Here is a 23,554-nt window from a genome sequence, read left to right on the forward strand (position 1 = left end):
TTTTAAATATTTTAATATGTCCATGACGGCCTCTGGAGCATTTTCAGGTCACTGTGTATGTGCAGGCCAGCTGCTTCTAGGTAATTAGCATCGTTACCAAAATAAGCCACAATACTGAGAATACGGGACAAATAATGTCCCGGGAAGGTATTTGTAATGGGACACAGGACACCGGTATAATACGGACCCAGGGCATACGGGACGGCTGCTCACAGTGGATTTGAAATCCTGATGCTGTATCCGCTCCATGGATGCTTTATTGGGTTTCATCCACATTTTATAATTACCCCACGCATGCGAAGTGAAAAGCGGAACTCAGCAATTTGTTCACTGTCTGTCTGTCTGTCTGTTTGTTTGTTTGTCTAAAAACATCAGTTTACAATCGAGGGACAACTTAATTTCAATTGAATGTTACATTTTGAACACAAATCGGAACATGAATCAGATAACAAACCTGTAGTTTATCAGTTCTTTGTCTCTGCATTAGTCCCGATCGCACATGCGCAAGGAGGAGTGAGATAGTGTATTTTTTACTCTGTCTGCCTGTCTGGCAGTCAAACAAAATAAAAAATCATTCCAGACAGGAAACTTATTTTTTTTAGCGACGTCATAAAACACACAAACAACAGACACGAATAACTAATGGACATGTTAAATGCGGTGGTGTAAAAGACGGTGCAGCAATGGCGGTAAACTTCTGAATGTTTTTCTACAACTTATAAAATCTTTACTTTATTTCAATTGAATTATATACTTCAACACTAAAACACAAATCACCCTTTAGTTTCAATCACAAATGGCACTTTCAAAACCCTTTAGTTCAGCAGTACTTGGACAAAATAGTACAGCATTTTACATCATCTCAACCAATCAAATTTTCTGCTGTCAAACCGCACACATGTCCTTTTTTCTCAAGACTGCGCTGGGTAAGGTGTTCTATGAACCCTCTAGTTAAATAATGTGATCGCTCGACTCGTAAACAAAAGTGTCTGACTCAGCACATTTTCATGAAGGAGAATAATAATTATTTAATAATCTAACCATTACCCCCACTGAGGCTGGAGAAGGAGCATTTTGTGGAGAATGTGCAGTGCAGCGTGTTTTGGCTCTCCTTCTTATTCTTCCTCTTTTGTTTATTTTGCTTCTGCTTCTTGCTCTGCTTCTGCTTTGACATGCAGCACGTGACCACGCATAGCATCGTTTGTTGAGGGTAGCGGTTGTGCCGCTGATGCAGTGTCCCCTGTAGGATCGGAGCAAGGAATTTGGAGAGATTACAGTGAAATCGCTTCTGCCTGCAATAGATAATTGGACACCGCTCCTTTCCTATTCCATCTCCAGGTGCTGCATGATGTCAATGGTGCCGGGGATGACGTGTGCTGAAAGGGAGTACTCAGTTTTCACTCCGTTGTTTTCTACTTTGTCCGGGCCATATCTCAGCCATCCTTTGAGCTAGGAAGCTGAAATTTTGGCACAATAGTCAGCAGGGTATTTTTGTATTTTTAATTATAGTTTTTTTTAAATAGTGAACTTTGGCAAAAACGGTATTTTTTTTGGATTCCTCAATTAATTGATTAATTAATTGACAATCAGCCTGCTCCCAATCATCAGCAAAGTCATGAAATCCATCATTGCTTTGGATATCAAATCCTTCCTCTTCTCCAATGGCTTGATCTCCGATCATCAATTTGGATTCAGAGCAGGTCATTCTACTCTGGACATGCTGCTTCTGCTGTCTCAACAATGGATGGAGGTCCTCGATGCCAAACAAGAAATCAGAGCTGTCTCCCTTGACATAGCACGTGCCTTCAATACGGTCTGGCACCCCACCATACTCACCAAAATCTCCTCGTATGGTATCCATGGAAACTTCCACGCATGGCTTCCGGACTTCCTCACCGATCGCAGTCAACGTGTGGCCCTGAATGGCTTTCTCTCATCTCGCCTTCCTGTTTAGGCTGGAGCTCCTCAAGGCAGTGTTCTGATGGGCCCTGTGCTTTCTCTGGTCTTCATCAATGATCTCTCCGACTCTCTGGAAAATCCTCTATATCTCTTTGCTGATGACTCCACTCTCTGCCGCTCCATACCTCATCCCTCGGATCGGCAGGCAGCAGTCTCCTCACTCTAGCAGACCTGGACAAAATCACAGACTGGTCAAACAAGTGGAACATGTCTTTCAATCCTGACAAATCTCACACTCTCACTTTGTCTCTCTGAAAAGAATAACTGGACAACCCTCCCATCGACTTTCTCAACAATCCTCTCCAAGAAGTTCTGTCACTCAAGCTTTTGGGTCTCACTATCTGCCATGATCTTTCCTGGGAAAATCACATTTCAAAGCTGGCCTCCAAAGACAGTCGCCGACTGGGCATCCTCCGTCGTGCGAAGTCCTTCCTTGGCACACCTGAGCTCCTCAACACATACAAGGCTTTCATCGACAGCTTGATGGAATACTGCTCTCCCCTCTGGGCTGGTTCTCCTGCCTCACACCTAGCTCGGCTCCACGTTGTTGAAACCAAAGCTTTCAGAATCGTTCGAATCTCCCGCGATGAAGCTGACTGAGGGCCTTTCATTCACTCTCCGCGGGCAGGTTGGTGGTCTTTCCATCTTCTACTAACTCCTCTCCAGCCTAGCTTCCCCAGCTCTGTCGGTGCTCTTTCCCTCAAATACTCCTTCAGGTCGCACAAGATCTGCCAGCAACCCTCTTCTGGTGAAATTGCCAAAATCAAGACTCTCTGCTCATCTTCACTCTTTCATTCCTCTTTACTCCCGCCTCTGGAACAAACTCCCTCACTCTCTTCAGTCCCACTCCTCCCTCCAGGTCTTTAAAACAGCTGTTCACCATCATCTCTTATTTTCCCCCTTCCAATATCTTGATCTTTTCTACCCCTGATAATAATTCACCCAGATCCACTTTTTTGAAGTACCGACTTCTTTCCTGGAAGTCCTAGCAGTGTCCTTGTGTTTTATACCTCTCCCACCCCCGACTTAAATTAATTTTCAAAAAGTTACAGCCTTGGATGAAACACTGGTAGTTTGGGTGTGCTATTAGCCAATTGATTGAGCAATTAATTATTTTACGATTGTCATTTGTTGATTTTTAATTACACAATGAATCAATCAATTATTGTCCACCTCTCCCTGCCACTACCGCCTCTACGTGCCGCGCGCTGGAGGATATGTTATTTCTTTATTTGGCATGGAGTCAGTGTACTTTGAACGTATCTGTACTTGTTTGATTAAATTTTTAGTACGCATGTTCTATACATAAATATATGATTAATCATTGAGTATCAAACAATCATTCACAGATGCATTCATTCTGCTCGGCTCTCCAGAACTTGTCGCCATGCGTTCAGGCACAACCATCAACCACTGTGGTCCATTTGTACTTTTTAATCTCTCAAATGAGTTTCCTTTGATGTAAAAGCCAGCCGGGAAGCTCGATTAATCTCCCCTTTTGTGTAATTAACGTCAGCCTTTAGCAGTGTTCCGATAATTACTTCACCGGCCGCTTGTACCTCTGATCCCTTCTTGGGGCATCCGCATGGCGTTTGGAGAGGTTGTTCACACGCCCTGAGCTTTCTTGGCAAAGCCTAACAGAGTAACAGGCCATTGCTCCACACCAATTGTCTTTCACTTGGAGGTCAAGCGATCCTTTGTCTTTTCGTGTATATATATATAGCTCGGCATCCACCTCACTTCCTCGAGCATTGAAGGCTCTGACAATAAGTGGGGAGGGAAGTGCCGGCTGAGGAGAAGAAACCGCCGGCACATGGTTATTCGATTCGAAGCACGCAGAGGCCGAGCAGGACGCTTCCAGCGATGCCGAGTCGGCCACAGAACTCGCTGGCAGTTGTTGAAACGACGTTGAGAGTTCGCCGAAGGATGCCTTTTGAAGCTTCGCCACTCGGTAAGACGTTTGCTCATTTTAATGCTGCGCCGTCTCTGGTGTAATTGCTTTCCGCCTGTTCGCCGCAAGCTCCCCGGCCCGGAGGGCCTCAAGCTGCTCATCACGTAAGTTGCTTCTGCGGGGAATAGCATGCGCAACCTACGGGAGTGTTCGGGCACCGATCCTGCACTAGATCGGCATTTTCTGTCTCTGTTATTGGCAGTGACGGAGCTGCAGGTGAAACATTGCGTGGGCCAAGAGTCCAAGGCCCGTGATTTGGTTGCGTGACAGCCTCGTGGGAAGTGTAATTGGCTGGGGGAGGATGGTGGCATCTCCTCACCTGAGAAAGTCTTTTAATTTGGCATGATATGCTGATATGTTGACGCAATCCTACTACATCTTGTATTCACCAATGCTAACCGTCGATTTACTTCATACACAGAGACATCAAAACAGACCAGGCCTGGATTAAGGTTATGATGGGCCTAAGGCTAATAGGAAGGAAAGGTCAAAATAGGTACTATGTACATATCGCATAAATATTCATAAACTCATCAAACTAATTGATTCAAACATATATTTCCAACAATTCTGACATTCCTCTGGCCCTTCGCAGTCCAATAGGCAATTAGATGTTGAGAAGTGACATCTTGCTAACACACCTAGGTCAATGGAGAAGGAGAGTGTACCAGAACCAGTGGGAACAGTGGGCGCTGGCAGGATGGCCTTGTGCTCTGGAGGTGTATGTACACTACACTCAGTTGTCTAGCCTGGGTTCGAATCTTAACCCAACGATATTGTGCCCCCAGCCCCTGGTGCCCGAGAGGTGTATGTACACTCTCTCAGTTGTCTATCCTGGGTTCGAATCTTAGCCCAACTATATACAGTACTGTCATCTGGCACCAAAAGATATACCGGGCGCTGCGTTGGTGGACGTGAAAGATCCCAAGGTGTCCTTCACCAAGAGTAGGTGAGTTATCGTGGGCACCCTGGCCAAATTCCTGTCCTAACCTACAGGGGTCATTGCATCAGGTGCGCAGCTGCACCCTCAGCCAATGATGTTACCCTGCAGCCTTATGATGCATATGAAAGAAGAAGTGGGAACTGGAGGATTAGTGCTTGGGCTTCTGTCTCCAGAGAAGAGGGGCGATACTGCAGCTAGTGAAGTCACAGAAGGCTGAACCTTTTCATCAGGTGCAGTGGGTTCACGTGCAATGATTGTTGCCTGAACTTCCTAACTGGATTTATTTGGAGGAAAAGTCCTCATAGATGGTGTACCTTTGAGCACCGCTTCTTGTCTCTGCCATGTTACTTTGGCTTCCTTTAGTTTTTGCCAGTCTCTTTTCTTAGACATATTGCTCGATCAATCATCAATGCACAAAATCTGGGAAAAAACTGGATGCCAAAAACTGAGGACCAAAAAAATACCAGTCTTATTAGCCTAAGTTTAATCTGGCCCACGATACAACTATTCTTGGCCTAATAAACAAACTGAGCTGATGGAATAATTTCTAAGGGCAGGGGAGGTGTCCTTTTTAATAGAGAGTATTGGTAAGATTGTTACAATTTCATGTTACAATTGGGTGTGTCTTCATAACAACTGGATGGGCAGCCTGGTCTGCCATGGCTCCCGTCCTCCTTGGTTATGCCACATGCTATTGGTGGATATATTAAAACAAAGGCAGTTACAAGGTTTTAACAATTTGAATTCAGTGTAAAAGAGCGCGTTTATATTTGACATGTGGAGACCTAGATTTCAAGATTGTTTGTGATCAAAAGAGAAACCGGGCACCATGTGACCAAAAGGAGGAATGTTTTCATGGTAAGGAGACATGTTATTGAAGTTTGCACCACCACTGAGTGTACTGTGATTAATGATATAAAGTTGAAGCACTCAATTCACAAACAATGTGAGCTTCAACCTTTGTTCAGTATTGCATATTGGATATTCTCCTTCTTTCTAATGCCGCATTGAGTACCAGTTCACTGGTAATTCCCTGTTTGTCGTTAAAGGCGGCAAAAAGGGTTGGCGTCAGGAAGGGTATCCGGCCGTAAAACATTGCTTCAAAAAGGGGACCAAAAAAACAACAACAACCACGGTGCCCGAAAAAGGCCAACCCCCGCTTGCGGGGAAAAATGGCCTCTAAAGGTGGTTTTTTTTTTTTTTCTGATGCTGCGCCTCCTGTAGGTTAGGGCAGGAATTTCTAAATTTGCCAGGGTATCGGTGATAGCTCGCCTGCTTTTCACGAAAGCCACCTTTGGGATCCTTAACATCCACCAAGTAATGCCAGCAGACGCAACACCCGGTTTAACGTCCATCCGAGTGACGGCACACACATTGATGAATCACACTGCCTGTGATAGCTGGGTCAGGATTCAAACCTAGGCTAGACTGTTTAGAAGAGAGTGTGCATACCTGTAGACCATCATGTCATACCCACCTTTAGGCTAAGTAGCAGTAAAAAAAATTTTTAGATAAGATTTAGAAGGATGGTGGATGCCTTGTCTGTGGCTGGCTTTGGAGGGCAGCTTTGTGGTGTGTTCGGCTCAGGAGAGGTCATGGCTCAAAAGTTCAAGAAACTGAACCTCTTCAATTGACTAACCGCATGGAAATTTTTTGCTGATCCTTATGCTGCGACAGTGTAAGACTATCATTTACGAGCTTTGAAAGATATAATGTAGTTGTAATCAAAATCTCTAGGACATCATTTTCCCCAGCAATGCAGTTCTTTCAAAAAAAGAAAGCCACTCGATCCAAAATGCTGTCTCTCCAAGAATTTTCAATATAGATATAAAATAAAAAAACAACATACAATAAGTAAAAGCAGTTCTCCTTTTGACACTTCTTAGGTTTTGCCTTTTAATTTACGAGTGTTTGTACCTGTGTTTGTTGATTGTTGAAGTGTTGTTGAAGTGCTTCAGCCATGACCACACCAAAGCCCTTAAAGTGTTTTTACTTGTGTGGTTCTCACCAAATGTTATTCTGTTACACTTGTGTGCTTGGGTTTTGCTGTTTTGAAACATTGGTTAATGATATAGTGGTGCCATTGGTTTGATACTGTAGAGTTCATGAGCATTGATCCACTACTTTATCACAAGTAGCGGGCGCAATGAAAGCAAAATATTGTTTGATATTCTTTTTGGAGTTTGTTTTTCATCTCCTGGCATTTTAAGAATCAATTCAAAGACCTGCTATCCTTTGTGCAGAAATCATTTGACGGTTCATTTTTTTGTAAAGTCTTCTTTTCAGCAACTCCACCGCAAGGCATGAATCAAGTACGGAGGCAGCCAGGAACAAATCGGCTTTGCAAAATGCGTGCAGACACAATTCTGGTTTGGCTAAGAAGTTTCCTGCCCTCCTGCAAAATGCAGTTTACAGTAAATCTCATTCCTTGCGGTGCATTTGAACTTCCGAGCAGAAAATAAATCCTAAATTGTTCGTTTTATTGTGGGCATCTGCAGGGTTTTTCGGTTCAACCAAAAAAAACCTTGCAATTTTGGACACGAGAGTTGTGCGCTTGATGTTTCGTGCGTTGCACATCTTTGCATTTGTAGATGAAGGATTAAGCAACACCTTTACATTCTAAGCGAATCTCTTTGTCGTCAGTCAGATGAATTCCAAAGCTCAATATCATTAATCCAGATGCAAGGATCATTTTGGTCCATGATCATCACTAGTACGTAAGCATCCTGGGAGCATCTCCACAAGTACACTTTTAAAATTGGCACATCTCTTCTTAATTGCACGCAAATCTAGTTGCCTTTCATATCTTCGTAAAGTCAATTTTCATTTCATTATCATCTGCTCTGCAGTTAATTAATTACATTCAGAGCTTGTCTGATGTCTTCTTCTCTCACATGCTGAGCTCTCATTCAGAGCTTATCACATGTATGCTTATGGAAATCTTTACACGTCACAAGTTACGTTACAGGATTCGTACTGCATTTTTAATGTTTCGTCTGTACATATTTGCACTGCATCCTCATTTACACTACCTTCGTATCTTCCAATTAAAAGCCTCAGCCGATAGGAAGAGCCTCTTGGAATTGGTCAATGTGTGAGCGTGTGAGTCCGCATGCAAATCTACTTTAATATAGATCGTTCATTACAAGATCTAATATAAGTGATATGCTCCGGCGAGGTTCTGCCTTGTTAAATGCTCTATCTTGTTTGTAAGTTTCTACTTGTAAGTATGTGTTGTGCATTAATGAAGCTTTAATTTGAGCAAAGGTGCCAGATTTGGATAGATTTGTCTCCAAATAAATGTCTGTATTCGGGTTTAAAGTTTAACTGCTTACAGACATCACACTTGGTCACATGAGGAACGATTCTGTTTGATTTGTAACAAATGGTTTTGGTGGATGTTTGAAATCCTAAACTTCTGTTCAGTAGTTTTTCTGAAGTTGATATTCATCATCAAGAGTTGTGAGCCCCTCCTTTTTTTCTTTCTTTCCTCTCCTGGATTATATTACAGATTTTGGAACAAGTGAGGTCTTTGCTTTGAAATATTGACATCACACAATGCAGATATATCTTTATTATGAGTATATTTCAAAGCATAGGCAGTCATGCAATGCCTAAGGTATAAAAAGCATGAATGCAATGTCTTTTTACACTGCGCACACGAAGCAAAAAGCGGGGTTACGCAATTTGTTCACTTTTGTCTGTCTGTCTACAAACGTCAGTTTATGATCGAGGAACAACTTGATTTCAATTTAATGCTATATTTTGAACACTGGTCGGGAGATGAATCGAAAAACAAACCTGTAGTTTAGCAGTACTTTGCCTCTGGATCCGTTCCGATTACGCATGCACAGAGAGGAGCAAAATGTTTTGTTTTAGTCTGTCTGGTTTTGTCTTGCATTGCATTGTCTGGCATTGTCATTGTCGACAATGCAATGTCTGGCATTGTCATTGTCTACAATGCAATGTCTGCATCTGGCATTCAAACAAAATTGAGAATCATTCAAAACAGGAGATTTACTGTCATAAAGGACACAAACAACAGACACGACAAACATGCTAAATAAGGGTATAAAAGACGCTGCATCAATGGCGGCAAATATTCAAAAAAATATTTCCACAACATTTAAAAGCTTTATTTTATTTCAATCAAATTATATGCTTGAACACTGTAGAACACAAACCGTTCAATTTAGCAGTGCTTGGACAAAATATTACGGCATTTTACGTCATCACGCCCAATCAACTTTACCACTCGTACTCCCCGTTCATGTCCTTGTTTGTCAAGACAGCGTGGGGTAAGGTGCTCTATGAACTCTCTACTTTTTTCCCCAGGGAGCTTATGGTCTTTATCAGCTCCGAAAATGCTGTAAGTATGCTGAAACCACTGTAGGTTAGTGAATCTATAAGAAAGTTTGAGTGGTAAGATGTTGGTGAAGTGCAAACAAGTTGCGATAAGTGAACCACAATTATTGTCAGCATCGTCATGGTCTCTCTTGCAGCCATTGCTTTCTTCTTCTTCTTCTTCGTCTTCTTTTATTTGATGCTTTGCATCTGTCATGGGTATTTGAACCCTCAAGTGCTTTTGCATTCGCAGCTGCTCTTTCAGTTATTATTAATCAATCTCAAACTGTAAAAGGTAACTGGTGAGGGATATTCCTTGTCCATCGATGCCTCTTGTAGATAGTAGACTAAGTTGTGGGCAGTATGTTCCTGGCAGGAAATTGGTGCAATACGCCCTCTCTCGTATAACCTTCTTGGTCCTGGTTATCTGTTCAGTATCCTCAATATCTTCATCACAGGGGTATAACGTATTGTTGCGGATATGGGACTTGGCCTCAATATCCGCTTGTAAATACACCCCTATTTCCCCAATACTCCCCAACTATCCCCAATCCCCCATTCCCTAGTCCCATTGCCTGTAAATAACACTCTGTAGAACCGACCTTCCCCTTTTTCCCCCATTAAATGTCGTGCCCAGGTTCACCGCATCTCACGTAGACAACTATAGGACATCTTGCTAGTTATTCTTAGTCTATGTCAGTTAAGGACTCGTTTCCATTAATTCTGACTCTTCGTTGCACCAGAATGTGATCGTATGGCACCAGTAGTGAGTTTAGGACCTCCCCTTACCTCCTCCCATCTTCCCCATGAAACAACAACTACAACAACAACGACAACAACTACAACTACAACAACAACTACAACAACAACTACAACAACAGAGGGGCGCGGCGTGCGGGGAGTGTGCGTCCTCACTCCGGCTCGGTTAGCCGCCATTACCCATGTGCGCCGACGGGGTTACCAAGAAGGGGCTGCCTGTCGGCCCCTCGTCAAGGGCGGAGCCGGTAACCCCCCCGCACGCACCCAATGAGAAGCAACGGGCCGATTCCATCTGGGGCAGAGCTAACGAGCCGAGGGCGTGTCACTCCCCGCCGGATATACGCAGCGACTTACCGGACGTGACATCAGATGCGCCCCCAGCTTGGAGAAAGAGAAGTCACTACCTCCGAGCGCTGAGAGACCTCCTGCATCTTTTGGGCCGCGCTATCCTGTCCCTGAGCACAAGGTGCACCTTGTGCTGGCCATCGAATACCCGCTTTCCTTGCCATCAATCCCCGTGTGAATCAGTTTTTGTCCCGTTTATCTGTCGTCTGTCGGGGTTAATATAAGAGCGTGTCTAAGTGCCTGCCTTTCTATGCTGTCCCTCTTGTAGTTGTAATCTGACCTTCCGCCCTAATATAACCTCCTCCGGAGGTCTTGAGAACTGAACCCTTGGTGTCGTGTCATTTTAACCCAGCCGTTGTGTCCTTTTCCTCAATTGATTTAGCGTAGCGCGACTCGGCAACGTTCGAGCATAATCGGGTAAACGTGCAGGCGCGGTCATACCAAACCGCTCGGTGAACCAACATCCACCACCGCGTCTGTAACAATTGGTGTCGAGGAGTGGAATTCGGACCCGGGACTAAATTTATTAGGCCCAAATTTTGGAACACCAATTGTACCACTAGGGTAACAATTGGTGTTGGGGAGGTAGAATTCGATTCGGAGCGCGTTTCCCGCGCTCGAAATTATAACGGCGAAATTTGAATTTGTTTTACGAAAATAAAAACCCGAATTTTGAAAGTCGCGCTATGGCGGATCAAGACAGCTGGGGTGCGGTAGGGGAGAGTGAGGCAGGGTCGGTCCAGGACCAAATTGAGGGACGCGAGGAGAGCGAAGCAGTGAGGGCGGCAGGGTCGCAAAATAGCGTTGTCGCGCACAAGGTGGCCACGGCATCCACGCCCGCGACCGTGGCAGCGCCCCTGGTGGATCCGAACCTTTTCCTCCTGCAAATGAGGGCCCTTATAGACCAAATGGTGGGAATGAGGGCTCAGGGTGAGCGATTAGAGGGCCAAATGGGGGTAATGAGGGACGAAGCGAGGGGTACCGGTGAGGGGTTAGACAATAATTTTAAGGAGTTAGACAAGAAATTTGGGAAGTTAGACAATAATTTTGAGGGGTTAGACAATAATTTTAAGGAGTTAGACAAGAAATTTGGGAAGTTAGACAATAATTTTGAGGGGTTAGACAACGGGATAAAAGAGGTGAGAAATGGGTTAACGGGGGTAGAAAATAGAATGGCTGCCCAGGAGAATCAAATGGAAGGGATGCAAAAGGGGTTAGAGGGGTTAGAAAACAGGATGGAAGGCAAATTGAGGGACATGAGGGACCAAGCGGAAAGGGAAGTTAACCAAATGGGGCGGCAGATAGAGGGGGTCAGAATGGGGGTAGAAACTAAACTGGATGCTCACCGGGAGAAAATGGAGCAGATGAGGGTGGCATCTGGGCAGGAGATGCAAGTGATGGGAGAGGAGATCAGAGGAGGTGTGAGTGAGGAGGTCGGAGGAGTGCGCGAGGAGGTGAGGCACTGTAAGGAGCACATGGAGAAGGAGGTGAGAAAGGGGACTGTAAAGTTATAAGGGGGCATAGAGGACCTGACGCAGGAGGTGGAACAGCTGACGGAGGGACAAAAAGAAGTAACGGAGCAGGTTCAAAGGAACACTGCGGTATTAGGAGGGTTGAAAGCGACACAGAAAGAACTAAAAGACGACTTGATAGCGACGAAGAGGGAATGTCAGATGGTACGTGAGGGACTGACAACGAGGTTGGACGAGGTGATAGAGGTAATGGAGACGAAGGACCGGCAGGTGAGGACGCACATGGAAACGGTCAAGGTAGCCTTGGAGGACGAACTTGAAGAGACGTACCGGGGAATAAAAGAGGTGAAGCAGAAATTAGAAGAAGTGGAAGAGGGGGTGAGCGAAATTAAAAAGCGACGGAGAGAGGATAAGAAAGAGATAAAGGAGGAAGTAAAAGAATTGGTCCAAAGTCTGTGTTCGAATCGTGATGATGTGCTCATTAACCGGATGAGGGATTCGCAGGTGATGGAGGAGAAGCGAAGAGGAAGAGGACCCGGTGTAAGTGGTGACCAATATGGTCGTGCGTATGATGCGCCAGGGGATTTAAGGAGCTTGGGGGTCGAGATGGACCCGGGTGTTCGTGAGAGGCCGTTGGTGAAGTGTGCGACAGGTCTGGTATGCGAAAGAGGAGGTGTGCGAGAAAGTCCGACTCTGGGGTGTGTGAGGAAAAAGTGTGTGCCAAGGAGTGAGGGTGCTGGCGAGAGTGAGTCGGTCGTAGCGCGTGTGCGAGGGAGCACATGGAAGCGCGGTGTGGTAAGTGTTACAGAGGGTGTGACGGGAGAGTGTGCGCAAGAGTGTGCGTGAGAAAGGTGTGTGACAGACAGGTGCATGGGGAAAGAGTGCGCTGTCAAAGGCAAGGAAGAATGCACGCCTGTGGTGAGTGTTACAGAGGGTGTGACGGGAGAGTGTGCGCAAGAGTGTGCGCAAGAAAGGTGTGTGACGGACAGGTGCATGGGGAAAGTGCGCTGTCAAAGGCAAGGAAGAATGCACGCCTGTGGTGAGTGTTACAGAGGGTGTAACGGGAGAGTGTGCGCGAGAAAGGTGTGTGACGGACAGGTGCATGAGGAAAGAGTGCGCTGTCAAGAGTAAGGGTGAGTGCGCTGTCAAGAATGGAGGTGAGAGTAGTGAGAGTGACAAGGAGAGTGAGTTGGTTGTGACAGGTGAGCGAGAATGTACACCTGGGATGGAAGGATGCACACCTGGAATGGTAGAGCGTGAGTGGGAATGCACGCTGGAGTTGGTTGTGAGGCACGTGGTTGGGTGTGCGAATGAGAGCACACCTGTGATTGTCACAGAGGAGGTGACAGAGGAGGGGGCGCGAAGAGGTGTGTTGGTGAGGTGTGCTACCAACGAATGTGTGCCAAAGTGTTCGGTGGTCAGGTGTGTGACCAAGGCTGTGAGTGGAATGAGGGTACCTGGGTGTGAAAGGAAAGGTACGAGGAGCATGGGAACGGCTGGATGTGTGAGCAAGGAACGGGCTGCGGGGTGTAAGCGTCCAGGTGAAGCATCGACGGTAACCGGTTTAGAGGTTAGAGCGACTTTTAGCCGAATCGGGCCCTCGGTGCGTGCTGGGCCTCGCTTGGAACGGCTGCGTCCGTGCTCCACTAGGCGGAGCGGGCAGCCCGATAGAAAGGGTCGTCATGGCGACCACTTTTTGTTGAGGCAGTCCGGCGGGTCGAGATCGGGACATTGGATGGCTCCACGCCGAGATGGTGCGTGGGATCTCGGCCCGGGTAAGCCCCCGTCCCTGCACCGAATGCCGGACGTATCCAGCCGCTGGCACCAAACAACCCGCATTCATGGCTTGGCTTTACGAAGCCGGGCTTTGGACAGGGATTGGCGCACCGAGAGGCATTGGTGAGTAGACTGGGTGATGAGGTTAGTGTTTTGGCCCCAAAATAAGAGAAAAACAAAATTTGGTGATTGGCAAAGGATTGGCAGTAGTGATTGGCAGCTGATGGGTAGTGATTGGCAAATTTTTGATTTGTTGAAATTTGATGTGCAAAATTGGTAGTGAGCGATGGGCCCGGTGGGTAAGGGTGGCATCCTTGCCACCCTTCCCATAGGGTGGGGGCAAAGGAGCAATAGCTTATGGGGTGTATGGCAGTGAAAACTAGCCCGGGTGGGTTAGGTTATATTGTAGGGATCTAGCGAAGATGACATTAGGTAACGTTAAGTTTAGTTAGTGACTGATACCTGTAGTGGGGACGCAGGTAGATTAGTATGGATGATAATGACGAGGGAGCGCAATAGTTTAAAGGGACGACTGGGAAGCGCAAGTTTCAGAAGGGAGTAGTTAGCTGAGATGATGCCGTGTGTGTGAGAATTGAACAGGTGTGATTGCACAGGTGTGCAACTGGACAGGTGTGTGGAGCAGTGTATGAGTAGTGAGTGTGTGGATCAGCGCGAATGCGCTTGGGGAGAGAAGGGTGCAGGTGGCACCAGGTGTGAGAGCACAGGTGTGCAGGTACAGGTGTGTGGAGAGAGTTGGAGTAAGTGGTACGGAGTGGTGTGCATGGTGCGAAGGTGTGGATGGGGGAGAGTGGACCCCTTTCACGAGTACCCGGGGCGGGTAGTGTAAGTGATAGGTAGAGGGTACAGGTAAATTGTGGTTGGATATTGGCATTTGTGGTGCGGTTGCAGAATGGTGTTGTGGATGGGTGCATTAGTGTCGTGGAAATGGCTGGGCGTGTAGCCTGTTAGTGTGTGTAGTTGGTTGGGCACTCCACCACTGTGAGGATGTCGGCCAGGTGAGGCCGCAGGTGGGCTCTGGGAGCCGGTAGTTGTGAGTGGGTGCCTGAGGATCCCGGGTGTGGATCGGGTAGCCCAGTGCCAGAGAGGGCACCGAGTGGGGAGAGCGCCAGAGGGCCTTCCCCAGGTAGTTAGGTTAGGGTAAGGAGCAGGTAAGCTCGGAGGCAACTGCAGTGGTGGAGGTGTGCAGGTGGGTAGACCCGCTGGGAGAGGTACACGCCACAGCCCAGAAATTGTGCGAGGGCACCGGGAGATGAATCGGGGGAGTGAGACCCCAAATTGAAAAGCACCACAGTTTGGCCAATGGGAATTGGTTTTTAGAACCCATAGTGTAAGAGGGCCAATGGTTTGGCCGGAGAAAGACCCCGGGTAGTGTAAAGTTGTTAAAGTCATTTAGGAAATAGTTAGGATTGATGAACCTGTCGCACCATACGCAGCCACTCACCTGTGGTGATGATGATGACTCCACACCTGTGTTTTCTTTGTTCTGTGTGCAGGAAGCAAGGACTGCTGTTGGATTTGTGAGACGCATCACGACGTGGATGAGACATTGGGGTGATTCCATCTCTCCCTCCCTAGGAGGGACTGATGATGAATTGGAGATGGCAAATTTTGATGAGAGTTGAAAATGGCAAATTTGATTGGTTAGGAGGGAGAGAAGACGAATTTGGTATATGGGAGGAACGGGGAAGACAGTAGGGATGTTTGTTGATTTGTAAAATAGATGTTTATGGGTAGTGTTGTGTTTTGTGGATACAGTAAGGGGGTAAGGGAGGGGCCATGTAGGTTACCTGGTGGGGGGGGGGGCGTACGGTAGGAACGTACCTGTCTCACCTGGTTCCCATGTGCCCCCAGTGTGCATTACCTTGCATTGCGTGCACTTTTGCGCCCTTACCACCTTACTCACTTGTCTGCTTCTTTTGTCTCCCACCTCCGAGAATCTGGCTTTGGGGCAGAGAGAGAGGAGAGAGAGAGGTGCTGGCTACGCAGTTGTGGGCCTGCACTTTCGCTGCTTGCTGCCTGGATCGATACACCATATGGACCGCAATGTTTGTGGCCACCCACCATGGACCGCAGTTCTTTTGCGGGCAAGCACCACCCATGGATGGACCTATGGGTCAACGTGGCACCTATGCCATACAGGTGAACCACTAATAGTTGGCCCCCTGACGGCCACAATAAAGAAATGGACGCGGTTGGCGCCTTTCTTTATTTTTAAAGAAGCAAGAAGGCCAAGTGCACCACATGAAGGCAAGACCAGCGGCAGAACATCGGCCGGCTGCGACACCACCGGTGATTTATAAACACTTTATTGGTGCACCGGATGGTGCTGACTGTGTTATGGGGTGGTGCTTTTGGTGCTTGGATGGGGTGCTCTGCACATTATTAAAGGCCGTAAGGCCACAGAGCACTCGTGGGTTGGTGTATCGATGCTGGCATGCGTGCTCTCTCTATGCATAACATCTGCATGTGTTCCTCCAAAAACAGGTCCTGGATCGTAGTGTAAATATCAGCGTAGTCTTGTGTAAATAATGCTCCCTACCGGCTGTATGTTTAGTTTGCGAATTCTTTCCGCAATTCGGTTATCCTGTGGGTGTGTTTCTGTGAGGAGAAGGGTGCAACGTCGCAGGGGGACATATTTACTCATTTGTGAACATCTGTAAAACTGTCGCACTCAGGGTAGAGTTAATAGTAGAGGGAACTACATCTGAGTGCCACACTAAAATAGGTAAAAATTTATCGGGTCGGGACGCCCCGAGGGTAGAGAAGGGTGCAATGTTGCGGATATGGGACTTGGCCTCAATATCCGCTTGTAAATACTCCCCTATTTCCCCAATACTCCCCAACTATCCCCAATCCCCCATTCCCTAGTCCCATTGCCTGTAAATAACACTCTGTAGAACCGACCTTCCCCTTTTTCCCCCATTAAATGTCGTGCCCAGGTTCACCGCATCTCACGTAGACAACTATAGGACATCTTGCTAGTTATTCTTAGTCTATGTCAGTTAAGGACTCGTTTCCATTAATTCTGACTCTTCGTTGCACCAGAATGTGATCGTATGGCACCAGTAGTGAGTTTAGGACCTCCCCTTACCTCCTCCCATCTTCCCCATGAAACAACAACTACAACAACAACGACAACAACTACAACTACAACTACAACAACAACTACAACAACAACTACAACAACAGAGGGGCGCGGCGTGCGGGGAGTGTGCGTCCTCACTCCGGCTCGGTTAGCCGCCATTACCCATGTGCGCCGACGGGGTTACCAAGAAGGGGCTGCCTGTCGGCCCCTCGTCAAGGGCGGAGCCGGTAACCCCCCCGCACGCACCCAATGAGAAGCAACGGGCCGATTCCATCTGGGGCGGAGCTAACGAGCCGAGGGCGTGTCACTCCCCGCCGGATATACGCAGCGACTTACCGGACGTGACGTCAGATGCGCCCCCAGCTTGGAGAAAGAGAAGTCACTACCTCCGAGCGCTGAGAGACCTCCTGCATCTTTTGGGCCGCGCTATCCTGTCCCTGAGCACAAGGTGCACCTTGTGCTGGCCATCGAATACCCGCTTTCCTTGCCATCAATCCCCGTGTGAGTCAGTTTTTGTCCCGTTTATCTGTCGTCTGTCGGGGTTAATATAAGAGCGTGTCTAAGTGCCTGCCTTTCTATGCTGTCCCTCTTGTAGTTGTAATCTGACCTTCCGCCCTAATATAACCTCCTCCGGAGGTCTTGAGAACTGAACCCTTGGTGTCGTGTCATTTTAACCCAGCCGTTGTGTCCTTTTCCTCAATTGATTTAGCGTAGCGCGACTCGGCAACGTTCGAGCATAATCGGGTAAACGTGCAGGCGCGGTCATACCAAACCGCTCGGTGAACCAACATCCACCACCGCGTCTGTAACAGTATATATGGTATAACGGGCAAATTCAAATGAAAAATGTTCATTGCAAGGAACAAAAGTACTGGAAAGAGGTAATGGGCCATCCTTCATTATGTACTTGTCATGGGTAAGGGCCAATATGGAGATTTGAATTTTGGTGTGGTTTTACATTTGATTAACCTCATGGATTATGACTGTGGGATTTGCTTACCTTGATTATCCCACGTTTTAAAAAAGGAGGAATGTTGCAATCAACTCCGTCTGTCTTTCTGTGCGTCCGTCAGGCTATCTCTTCCTAAGTAGTTGTGTAGAAATTCACCAAACTTAGTAGTTATGATCATCACATGGCAAGAAGGTGAGAGAGCAGTATCATTTTTGGCCATGCCCCCTGGTACCCTGTGGCAGGGTCAAACGGTCAATTACCAAAAATGCAATTATGGGCACAATTGAAAACATTCTTTGAATGAAATTTTGTATATGTATTATGTAATCAACATTGGGGGACTCATGAAATATGAAGAATTTGTGGATTTGACCCCTGGTTCATGGGCAGGGGGTGGGGACATGAGGTCACGGGTCAAAAAGGAAGATTTATCTCAGAATTTGATATTGGGTCATTTCTGGTGGATCTTTTTTGCCATCTTTCAACTTTGCTTTAGGTGGGAAGCATGGGGGATTTGCATTGGCACATCATCGACTTCGCTGTAGTTAATTTTGCAACTGTTCAGACAATGTCTGGTGCACCAAACGGCACAGGGAGTATAGTTGAGAAGAAAAAAACGAACCTGCTGCCTAGTCTGGACTCGATTCCTGAATCGACGGCAAACTGTTCCTCTGGTGTTTCTTTGGCAGGGGTTGTATCAAAGAGTGCACCTTCCTTCAAGGGGAAGTTTAGCTGACGACCCCATCTGCTATCATTAACCCGTGGATGTTAATGATCCCACAGTACCTTGAGAAAATGTTCCGCTACCCTGGCCAAATTGAAAGTCCACACCATCACCGAAGGTTCCTTCGGCAGCAGCTTGCAGTCCCAGGAGTGTAAAATATTTCCAAGCTCTGAAAACGTTCGCAACCGATAAAAACCTTCATTTTGGTTTTGGACAAAACTGATACAGCGGAATTGTTTTCACTGGGCAATTCAGCACCATTTTTAAAAAGAGGCAGGTCGAGTATGAAACCACACAAAGTGGACGTTTTATTAATCCTTCGTTGGGCATGCTTTTCATTGACCAGCTGTTGCTTTTTCATGATTGGCAATTTCCAATGGCCTGAAAAGGTCCTGCGGTTGAGGTTGTGGCTTCTCACCGCTGTCGAAAGTGTTTCCTCGCTAATACCAGGGAAGTATAGTGATTAAGCCTAGTTTGATTATTGAAGCATCAATCATGCGTTAGCTCCGTGGCTAGCTCAATGTCTGCTTGGCTTGGCAAGTACCTGTGTTTATTCGCGCAGGCTGCCATGCTCAACCATTCCGCACACATTCCTCAAACACGTGGGAAATGGTTCTCCATGACCGAAGCCGGGCAACAATAAAACAACGCAAATTGCACTTGGCAAAGCAACGGTTGATGGGCCCATTGTGCCGAGCAGAAAACGAGTCCGGGGAAAGGCAAAATGGTTCTCGCTATGATGAAAATCGCTATCGTGAGGCATGAAATGAAGCCTTCCAATTTTGAGCGTTGGCAAATGGAGTCGCTGATCCTTCGCAAGGAGCGCATTGCGAAATTCCATTGATCACTCTGAGTTTGGGGAGAGGCATCTCATGTCTGCGCTTTTGTTTGACTTTCAAACCCAAAATGTGCAGTCGGAAGTCTCTGGGGCGGACCTGTCGTATAGGTAGGGGAACTGCCCCGGACCTCGTTTGACGAGCTGTCTGCATCTGCACCTCATTCCACGAAGAGGAGCAAAGCCAACTTGCTGTGGGAAGGTGCAAAATGGGTCAGTGGCACTGAAATGGAAAATGAAACATTTGCCTGTCATACAGAGATTTTCTGCCAAGGAAAAGCAAAGCTCTACCTGGTGTAGCTCTAGACGTATTGTATGGTTCGAGGCATTGATTCCTTCTGCAGGCAACAACAATGGGCAATGTAGATAAGCTAAACGTTTGTTTTGTCTTGCATCAATACAGTACATTGACCATTAATCTTGAGAATGTGGTTAGGAGCAATGTTCAGCTATGACTGGTGTGTTTGTGTGTTATTGTACATATGTCATAATACACTTTCAGTATAGTTTCTCATTTCAAAGGCTAAATGATTGATGGTTAGAAACCACGACCTTTGGTTAAAACGTTTTTCTTCAGGACCATTGCCCTGTATTACGGATGGATGATTGATTTATATATGGTAGTCCATCATTCCAAAAATTGTTGGCCATCTTGCTTGAGATGAATTGCTTTTTTGTTGTTGTTGAGAAGTTGAGCTTTAACAAACTTTTCTGAAATAGGTAAAACTTGTTGAATCAATAATTTGTAAATTAGAGAGTTCATAGAACAGAATACCCCACACAGTGTTGAAGTATAATACTTCAAATTTAATAAAATAATGGTTTAAAAAATTGTTTAAAAAAAATCCGCAAGTTTAGTGCTACTGAAGCATTCTTGTACACCAACCTTATACACTGTAATAAGACAATGTTGAGTCACAGTTTTGGAGATGGAGGCTTTACTGATCAGTGATCAGATCACCATAGAACGTAGTGTCAATCGGCATTTTCTTTTACGCGGCCCTCTCACATGGCACACCTTCTCATGCTATATATAAATATACTAGCAGAAGTACCCGGCGTTGCCGGGCGGGGGAGGGGGAGGGGTGAGGGGGAAAGGGGGGGGGGATGTGGAGGGGAGGGGGGTGAGGTATGGGGGGGCGAGGGGGGAGGTGAGAGGGAGGAGGAGGGGGAAGGTGGGAGGGAGGAGGAGATGGGGAGGGGAGGGGGGGATGTAAGATTGGAGGAGAGGGGGGGAGGGGGGGAGGGGGAGGAAGGGTGAAAGGGGAGGGGGAGGAAGGGGGGAAGGGGAGGGGAGGAGGGAGGGGAGGAGGGAGGAGGGAGGGGGGGAGGCAGGAGAGGAAGCAGGTTCATATATATGCTGGTGGGTGAATGGGGGTAAATGTGGTGGTCATCACGTTTCTGAGGTAAGTGTGATGCTGATCAGGAAGAAGAAGAAGCCATACCACCAACTTTGTACACTTCTGGAATTGTTTGATTTATTTGTATTCAAATGTCTGGTGATTGTTTTTTTATTTATTTATGCGAATGTGTACTTGTATGTAACTTTCATTAATTAAAAAAGGCTTAGGCACTATCGAGCGATTAAAAAAAAAAAACTCCAAAAAAACGCCATAAACGGTAACCGATAACATGCAAATTGATGGCGCAAGCAGTGATGTATATATGGGTCTGGGGTCTCGTGCCGTCTTCCTTGCAAACTTGAAAATTGTCATGTGATCGCTCTCAGCTGTGGCAGAGGCAGAGGCTGTAATGTTCAGAACCCAATCGGAAATGCGCTAAGTTATGGCTAACAATATGGATCTAAAGATGAAAGAAAAAATAACGGCCTCGGACAAACCCCCCTCCCCCCCCCCCCCCCCCCCCCCCCCCCCCACACACACACACACACACACACACACACACACACACACACACACACACACACACACACACACACACACAAACTGTGTTTTATTTATATAGATAGCATGGTTTTTGGAAGTATTATGAAGGCGATTTGTGTACTACATTGGTTAAGTATAGAATTACCATAGAACGTTTAAAGAAATGTTTAAAGAGGTTTCAAGTCGTAGGCTATAAATAAATTAATTCCGGGTTTTACCGCCATTTTCCGCAGAGTCTAGTACATCACCCTATCGATAACGCATTGCATTATTTCTATGTGCCTGTTGTTTTTGTCCTCTATAACATCCTTAAAAACAGTGAGTTTCCTGTTTGGAATTATTTTAAATTTTCTTTGACTGCCTTATTTACCTTTAAACCGTGCCCGCTTGTCTTGTCAGCGTCAGTGTTCTGCAGAGATATGCACACCGCCTTTAAGCTCTCCAACCTGGGTTTGAATCCTGACCCAACTATAAAAACTGTCATTCCGGTGTTTCAAGGGCAGACTAATTCTTCAATGTGTGCGCCATCCCTTGGATTGATGTTAAACGGTCGTCCTGTCTGCCAGCATTATAGTTGGTGGATGTTAAATATCCGACGGCGTCCTTCGCGAAAAGTAGGCGAGCTATCACCGGCACCGTGAACAAATTTAAAATTCTTGCCATAACCAGCAGAGGGCGTAGCATCAGCAGCATAGCCACGCCCTCAGCCAATCATGCTACCATGCAGTCTTGTGCAGCATACGAACAAGAACAAAGCTTAGTCTATCACCACCCCCAGATTATTCTCCTTTATCTCAAGGTAATGGTGTTGGGCTAGCGGTTAGGGTGCCGGCTTAGGATCCTAGGATCCTGGGATCTGAATCCCGGTCGATCGCTGAATTAACGCCAGGGGGGTTGACTCAGCCTGTCATCCTTCCGAGGTCGGCTAATTGAGTACCAGTTCACTGGTAATTCCCTGTTTGTCGTCAAAGGCGGCAAAAAGGGTTGGCGTCAGGAAGGGCATCCGGCCGTAAAACATTGCTTCAAAAAGGGGACCGAAAAACAACAACAACCACGGTTCCCGAAAAAGGCCAACCTCCACTTTGCGGGGAAAAATGGCCTCTAAAGGTGGTTTATATATATTTATATCTCAAGGTAGAAAACACATGGACACTGCTGGGACTTCCAGGAAAGAAGTCGGTATTTCAAAAAGTGGATCTGGGGTGAAATTAGCGGGGGTAGAAAAGATGAAGGTTTTGGATGGGGGAAGATAAGAGATGGTGGTGAACAGCTGTTTTAAAGACCTGGAGGGAGGAATGGGATTGAAGAGAGTGAGGGAGTTTGTTGCAGAGGCGGGAGAAAAGAGGAATGAAAGAGTGAAGGTGAGCAGAGAGTCTTGATTTTGGCAGTTTAACCATAAGAGGGTTGCAGGCAGATCTTGTGCGACCTGTAGGAATATTCGGGGGACAGAGCACCGACAGAGCTGGGGGAGCAAGGCCGGAGAGGAGTCGGGAGAAGACAGAAAGACCACCAACCTGCCTTCGGTGAGTGAGTGAAAGGCCCTCGAGTTAGCTTCATCGTGGGAGATTCCAATGATTCTGAAAGCTTTGGTTTCAACAGCGTGAAGCCGAGCTAGGTGTGAGGCAGGAGCACCAGCCCAGAGGGAATGCTAGCCCAGTTTACGTTGCCCAGTTTACCCAGTCCATTAAATAATCTAGACTTTTCTGAATTTGATCACCTCCATCTTTGCTGTCTACCTTACCTCCAAGCTTTGTGTCATCTTCTAATTTGGAAACCCTACTCTTAACCTCACTGTCCAAACTATTGATGTATATTATGAATACAAACGGTCCTACAACTTATCTTTGAGGACTTACTTCTTTGCAGCAGACATCCTCTTTTTCGCAGGCACTCCTTGCTTCCTATCACTAATCTAGTTTCCAACCCAGTTAGTTACCTGATCAGCCACTCCACAAGCCCTCACCTTAGCCAACAGCCTTATATGGCGTACCTTGCCAAATGCCTTGTGAAGGTGAGATATACTGTGTCCTCTCCGCTTCCCTCATCCACCCAGTCAGAAAATGCTTCATACAACTCAGACAATACATTTGTTAAACATATGACCTCTCCTTAGTAAATTCGAAGGGGATTCCTTTAATTAATTGGAAATTATTCAAATGATTCCCTATCCGTGCCTTAATTAATGACTCGAGCACCTTCCCCACAACAGGTGTAACTAACAGGTCTATAATCCCCCAATTATTATCTGGATCCTTTCTTAAAATGCTATATTTGCTTTTCCCCAACCCTCCAGTACTTGTCCTGACTCCAACGAGCTGTTAAAGATATCCGCTAACACCACACTTATCTGCTCCGCCACCTCCCTCAATACTCTTGGATGCGTATTATCCGGCCCCACAACTCCTCTTCATCTTTCCTTTTCCCCTTATAGACTTAAATAATGTCTTCTTGTTATGTTTTAAGATTTCTGACCATATCCTTTTCATACTCTCTTCTCGGTTT

General features: G+C 46.5%; 1 protein-coding gene across 12 annotated transcripts in view; it reads left to right on the forward strand.

Annotated features, from left to right (window-relative positions):
* LOC137420807 (synphilin-1) overlaps positions 1-23,554 on the forward strand; it is a 406,546-nt gene that overhangs the window by 122,847 nt on the left and 260,145 nt on the right. For 2 of the 12 annotated variants that reach the window (XM_068106199.2, XM_078772279.1), the window contains exon 1: positions 3,706-3,910. The exons of 7 other annotated variants lie outside the window; for them this stretch is intronic. The gene's annotated coding sequence lies outside the window, so the exon portion shown is untranslated. Of the gene's footprint in view, positions 1-3,700; positions 3,911-23,554 lie in introns of those variants that run through there. 3 more of the 12 variants (XM_078772276.1, XM_078772277.1, XM_068106200.2) reach the window with 3 other exon arrangements.

The sequence above is a fragment of the Myxine glutinosa genome, chromosome 2 (genome assembly GCF_964187855.1).
Source record: "Myxine glutinosa chromosome 2, kmMyxGlut1.1, whole genome shotgun sequence".
Lineage (NCBI taxonomy): Eukaryota > Metazoa > Chordata > Myxini > Myxiniformes > Myxinidae > Myxine > Myxine glutinosa.